The following is a 7,500-nucleotide window of genomic DNA, read 5'->3' on the forward strand; positions in this document are numbered from 1 at the left end:
CTACTTGGTGTAATTGATAATTATTCCAAATTAATTAATTTCACCCTTCATTATTACGGATAACCATATTTTATCTCAGTAGATGACCACAGCATCTTGTTTTGGCTACACGCGGGTGGGAAGGGGCTGGTGACACAATCTTTTCATTCACGCATTGAATTTGGTGATACTAGTTGCGGATTCTAGCTCGCTCTGATACTGAGTTGAGTTGGTGCCTTCTAGTATCTCAAAATTCAATATATAATCATTTATGATTATAGTATTCTACGCTGAAGAGAAAAGAAGTTTTTGGTAAGATAGAATTATTTAATATTTAATTCTTATGCTTTCCTAAAAACTTGATTTCGAAACGTACGTCCGTAGATAACTTAAAATTGTATGATAGATTGCCGTCAATCCATTTTCTCTTACCTGTTTGTGTCTGCCTTCCAATTGCTGTTTTTACTGAGATCTCCCTTTTTAGTAGAAGAAATAGCTATAACTATTGTTGAAAGGAATTCTTGGAGGTTTGGATAATTCACCTTTGGAAACGGGTGGTTCGTTCAACATCCTTGAACAATCCTTATTCAGGGACCTTTTGAGCGGGAGGGGCTACTCGACCTGAAGAAAATTCTAACTGGGGCCCACCTGCATGGTCATGCGCTGTTTATCTTGATATGAGATCACCATGTCGTGCACAGATGGTTGTGATGCATGTGCCTAGTGTACCCTTATCAGACGGGTAGTCATGATGGGTATTCTGGACTTCGTATATTTGTACCCCAGTGTCACTTTGATGGCATGCACTGCTCAATAATAATAATAATAATAATAATAATAATAATAATAATAATAATAATAATAATGATGATGATGATGATGATGATGATGATGATGATGATGATGATGATGATGATGATCAGGTGGTTTTTAAAAAATATTTCACAACTCCGGGAGAAATTAAACCACAAAAGCAATAGAAACACTAGCAAAAATAACAGTAAATAATGGCAAAAGAACAAAAACTGAAGAAGGTGTTAAGTTTGTGGTGGTTATTGATACGGAAATATTTACCATGTTCAGTGAATGGCAATTAAAAATATTTTGGTTTCCAAAAACTCCGTTTGTGACTTGAATGTTGCTTATAAATGAACACGGTTTGGAGGGGAAGTTATAGAAATTAATTCTGGACAATTCTTATTAACTGAAATATTTTTTTAGAAGATTATTTGTGCCGTTCTTCTTATAATTAGAGACAAATTCTTGGAGTCATTTTTTTAATATTGATTTTATTTCTATTCTTGTTGTTTTAGCAGAATAACGAAAAGATAGAAAGACAGCTGTTCACACGATGGTTAAAAAAACAAGAGGCGCAGGAGTGGCTGTGTGGTAAGTAGCTTGCTAAACAACCACATGGTTCCGGGTTCAGTCCCACTGCGTGGCATCTTGGGCAAGTGTCTTCTGCTATAGCCCCGGGCCGACCAATGCCTTGTGAGTGGATTTGGTAGACGGAAACTGAAAGAAGCCTGTCATATATATGTATATATATATATATATGTATGTTTTTGTTTGTGTGTGTATGTTTGTCCCCCTAGCATTGCTTGACAACTGATGCTGGTGTGTTTACGTCCCCGTCACTTAGCGGTTCGGCAAAAGAGACCGATAGAATAAGTACTGGGCTTACAAAGAATAAGTCCCGGGGTCGATTTGCTCGATTAGAGGCGGTGCTCCAGCATGGCCGCAGTCAAATGACTGAAACAAGTAAAAGAGTAAAAGAGAGAGAGAGAGAGAAAGTGAGCTGGAAGCCAGGAGGAGAAATTAGGCAGGGATATAACCATCAAAGACGAATAGTCAACAGGAAGGTATCTCGGTTCAGTGTCGAAACGCCCAGTGAAAGTGGGACACTATCTTATGACATCAACTCCTGGGAGAGGCTGTATTCATCAAAGGTAAATGGAGGAGAAACGCTTTTAGGTGGAATCATTCTTTTAATTCTGACACTTTGCTTTTTTCTACGTTCACTCACGGCCATCACCATATCTGCCTAAGTTGTGGAGAGAAATAGCAACGACTGATAACTATCAAGATTTTCCACGAATTAAAGCTTTAGACACATTTTAGTCTTAACTTTATATACAACGCATTAAAGCAACACGGTTCTCAAAATTCGAAAGGAATACTGCACAGCATCCCGTCGAGGCTCCACTGCTTCTGTCGTTTCGTCATTCTAAAGTGGTACTTTATTTGCTGACCTCGAAAGGATGCAAATCAAAATGGATTACGTCCGAGAGTCACTTTTAAAAAGGGGCCAAGTTGAAGATGTCAGTAGAGACCGGCATTGAAATCAGTTGACGTTAAACGAGTTGCTAACAGATGAGGTGTATGTATACTTGAGGATTACTGGGGGTGGGTGGGTGGGTGAGAGACAGATTCAACACGCTCGAAGAAAGGAACTAATCCAAAAGGAGTATATCTGGTGGACCATGTTGAGCTTTAAAAGTGAACTCAATTTGAAAAATAAAATGAAAGCAAATAACAAAAAGCGATCTCAGTGGCAAGCTGACAACTTGAATGTGGAGTCCTAGAATATAGAAGAGAGGAAACCACACAAGAGAAGAGAACCTAACTGCTGACAAAGTTTAGAAAGAAAGGTGGTAGAAGCGGCTTTATGTAACTTGAGGTGAATTGTAAAGCCGGTACGGTTGGACCGTTGATACCAACTCAGATCCTCTACTACAAGAAATTGTGAAACACAGCAAAAACTGAACTTTGTACATATGAAAAGAAAAAATAAGGGCACAGAAATATAAACTCTACACACAAATCACACAAGTGCTAAATGTGCGTACACAGAAGAGAATTCCCATAATGATTAACTATGACATATTGCGATAAAAAGCAAGCAAAACCTGGCTGCAAGGTCGACAGCTGAAGACGAAACTAAAGGCCTATAATTTCGTCTCGAAACTAGGTCTTCAAAACTAAGTTCTTTCGAATTCGATCGCACACTGCAGCACTCTTAGGACAGTATTTTAATTTTAACCTGTAGTGGTTCAAACTTTTCGTGATGAAATCAGGTCTGCAAAACCTGTTTGGAAGTTTTGGCAAAGAGGCAGTTCGTGTCGTATGGTGGTAGACTGAATCCCCGACTAGCTATCTGGTCCATGGGTACATTTAACGGAGTCTACTTTGATCCTAGCATCCGGTGCAATGATACGGAATAATGTATCACGGAATTGCCAGGGCATTCTTCTATAGGTAAAGCCCAGATAAGACTGATTTTGTGGAATTAATATTATCTCCGTGAAATACTACCTGTAAAGAAAATAAAGGCTCCCAAACATATCTACCTTACTTAAGAGCTGAAGAAATTATGATTCTCTTAGATTTTCAAACAAATATCTACTTAAATAAATAAATAAATAAACAGTTACATAGGGAAGATTAAAAAATACATACAAACAAAAAAGAAAAAATAGACAATTTCACAATATTGTTAGATTAACGGTCAAGCGAAGGGAAACAGTTATGGTTATATCGTCAGACGAAAAAGCGAAGAAAAGACCAGGAAAAAATGGAAAGGGAACGAAGAAAAAGAAAAGGGACAAAATTCCCTGCAAGAAAATTCCCCTGGTGTTGATTTGTATTCAGCCAATTCCTTCAATCATTGAAGAAACCTCACATCTTGGTTTGCATCATTATTAGGTAAAGAATAATTAATGAAGATTTCAAATGATAGTACGGTGCCAGCAGTTTTTGAGGGGAGGGGAAATCAATTACATTGACACCAGTACTTGACTGGTACTCATTTTATCGACCCTGAAAGGATGAAAGACAAAAATGAGACGAAATGCCGCTAAGCATTTTGTCCGGCGTGCTGATGGTTCTGTCAGGTCAGTGCCTTTCCTATACTTTATACAACTGGGTTACCATTTTGGATTATGTCAGATCTTTACCGTTTATGGTGTGTGTGCGTGCGTGTGTTTATTTACAGTTCTGTTTCAGATATATCTATTTGTATATGTTTGGTTATATGTGTCTTTCTATAGTTAACAGCTTCAATTGACTAGCTCTATATACAGCACACCTCCAACCAATTTGGTTCGCAACTTTTCGTTAATGTTAACATGATTCTTTATCAAAATATACGGTTCTTAATGAGCGAGTCCACCCAACTGTAAACAGGTACCACAAACTGTTATAATTCATAAATAATTAAATAATTAAATAAATAAGAGCAGCATCTGTATCAGCCTAAGAATGAGTCTCTACCTGATGAGTGGACCCGTTAAGAATTGTAGACGAATCCCCCTCAAATCGCATTCTAACGTCATAGAAAAAGAGGCCCATATTGCATATTGGCAATATCCTAGAGAGGATATGCTGGAATGAAGAATGAGTAGGATACAGCTGGGTCGGTGGATCGGGGTTAAACAACATTAACAATAACAAGAAAATCAACCAGTGATTTGTTTTCGTTTACTCTTTGTAGGCAATTACCGGAATTGGTTTCTAGATATTCATAAACTCAGTCTCTAAAATGAGAGTGAGCTTTCAACAAACCCAGGACCATGGGCAGATTTGGAATTCTAGCATCGTCAAGTATCAGAGGAAAGCCTTGAACTTCACAAAACCCTTTTTATTTATTCATTTATTAATATTCTGTTATCGTCCTCAAAAATCGATCTATTGATGACTTCCACTGATTACAAATAATTCTACAGAAAAATACAGACATTTGATGTTTAATATTTTACGTATCTCCGTGGAATAAATAAATGGATAATTTATTGGTTTTATCAGTTTATCTCTAAACAATATTTCACAGTCTCTAATTTAACCCTAATTCAATCTAAACATTATTGTAATTTTTTTATTATTTTACTTGACGAAATGTTATCCACAGATTTATAGTATTTCCAGTTGTTAGTTAAACGCTGTCGCATAAACTGGTCGTGTATAATAAAACACTTCAAGTTATTTCTACTATTAATAAGCTTCATCCAAGCTCCAATACTTCAGGTAGATCTGGCATAAGCAATTCATTTTAAATTCTGTGACGCAAAAACTAACTAAATAAATAAAAGTCATTATACTCGAATGTATTGTATCTTTGAAGAGTAAAATAAATGATTGGTTTTGTGCATAAGCCAGAAAAAAAGCAACATTAATATTTGATGACAAGCAGCAAGTTCTTTGAAAATTCAACACTTCGAGTTTTTGCTTTGATTCTGATCCAAATTTCATAGGAAAAACTACTTGTTTATTTATATATATATATCTATTCAGTCAGTTTTCCTCTTTAGAAATCTACTCATCAAAATTTTGACATCAGCAATCTGTTATTCTGAATATAATCTATAACACGACAGGCTATTATTCTTTTATTCTGAATATAATATACAACACGCCATTCTGTTTAATGCAAAAGGTTTCAGGATCAAGTCCGGTTATGTTTCTTACATACGAATCATGTAAGAAGTGAGTTTCGTACATAGGCAGAAGAGAACATAATTGCTATCAGTTTAATAGCAGAATGCTTAATGCTTATATTGACTTTTAAAATTTGAAGGTTCAATATAGGTTGACCTCGGTGAGATTTCAATTCAGAGTCGAACGGAGACAAAATAAACAACGTAATTCATTTTAATGTTTCGGTCAACTAGAGCCACTTGAATTATCTTACAATTAAGATGATTTCACTTCTCTCTCTCCCTCCCTCTCTCTCCCCCTTCTCTCTCTCTCTCTCAGGCATATACTTTCACAAACTTATTTGCATACATGGTGTTATATGGTACACACACACAAACACACATACATACATGCACAGACTTATATACACACTATTTTAGCATATGTATGCCAAAAAGAAAAAGGTATTTATATATTTCTCACATATATAAGTATATCTGAAATATTAGCAATTATTGGTATACATGGGGATAGTAGAGTCCGTTAGTTTTGCAAAGTTGGGAGAAAGTCAGTGCATGATGATGATGATGATGATGATGATGATGATGACGATGATGATGATGACGATGATGATGATGACGATGATGATGATGACGATGATGATGATGATGAGGAGGAGGAGGAGGAGGAAGAGGAAGAGGAGGAGAGGAGGAGGAGGAGGAGGAGGAGGAAGAGGAAGAGGAGGAGGAGGAGGAGGAGGAAGAGGAGGAAGAGGAGGAAGAGGAGGAAGAGGAGGAAGAGGAGGAGGAGGAGGAGGAGGAGGAAGAGGAGGAAGAGGAGGAAGAAGAGGAGGTTAATGAAAAGTACTTTCGAAAATGTCTGCCAAGTCCAGCCCTAGATATGCCAACTTGACCACTGAATTGACATTTTAAAACTTCTTGTGTGGATGCTGCAAGCGAATTTCTTTTGGAGAAACAAATTCCTTTGGGTAGTTTTTTCATGTGGGTCTAAGGAAGGCTTTGCACTTCGCAGTTTAATGACAAATGTTGAGCCCATAGAATTTCTAGCTGCTTCCCTGGTGACAGAATTGATGTTCATATTTTCATATTATACTTGCACACATTATTGAATCGCAGTGCCTTTTGTCTTTCGACACAGATGCCAATTCCCGATATAGCAGATATCTTCGAATATGACCATTATCAATACGACGGACATGTTCAAATCACCAAACTTTCGTTGGCGCTTGAAACTGAACATGGCATGGATATCTCACTGTTCTAGAAAATCAGTAAGAGGCTTTTCCATATTCTGGAGAATATGTCAGTATTGCAGATCCGGGCCTGCATATGATGCCTAACATTCTGTGCAGACACTTTATTTTAAACATATAATGTATGTGTCCTTTTGAAAGGAATATAATCCACAATTCACTGTCATATAAAAGCTATTAGGACTTAAATGTTTGGACTGGCTAAATTTTCTTCACTACTTATTCTATATTTTCATACATTTAGCAAATCTTGAGGCAGTAGTATCTTCCATGTGCTGCTCTTGCACCACACATTCGATTTATCTACAAATGGTATCTACTTCCATTCAGTCTCATAGCAAACTCCTCAGTAGAGACAGACTAAAGTTCAGATCGAAGGTAAGTTACCTATTTCTTTACTACCCACAAGGGGCTAAACACAGAGAGGACAAACAAGGACAGATAAACGGATTAAGTCGATTATATCGATCCCAGTGCGTAACTGGTACTTAATTTATCGACCCCGAAAGGATGAAAGGCAAAGTCGACCTCGGCGGAATTTGAACTCAGAACGTAACGGCAGACGAAATACGGCTACGCATTACGCCCGGCGTGCTAATGTTTCTGCCAGCTCGCCGCCGAAGGTATGTTACCATCAAACATGCTATTTGCTGACGGTACGACTGTCTTTTCAGACTCTTTAGGAGGCTTACAAAACCTTAAGAACAGATTTTCGGGACCTTGTGACTTATTTGATCTCACATACTGTCTCAAAAATATAAATGTAAAGGGCTGGACGTAGATAATGAGCTTCAGTTCCTTGGTTCTACATGACTTATGAAGTGTGCTGGCATAAA

The sequence above is a fragment of the Octopus sinensis genome, linkage group LG9, assembly GCF_006345805.1.
Source record: "Octopus sinensis linkage group LG9, ASM634580v1, whole genome shotgun sequence".
NCBI lineage: Eukaryota > Metazoa > Mollusca > Cephalopoda > Octopoda > Octopodidae > Octopus > Octopus sinensis.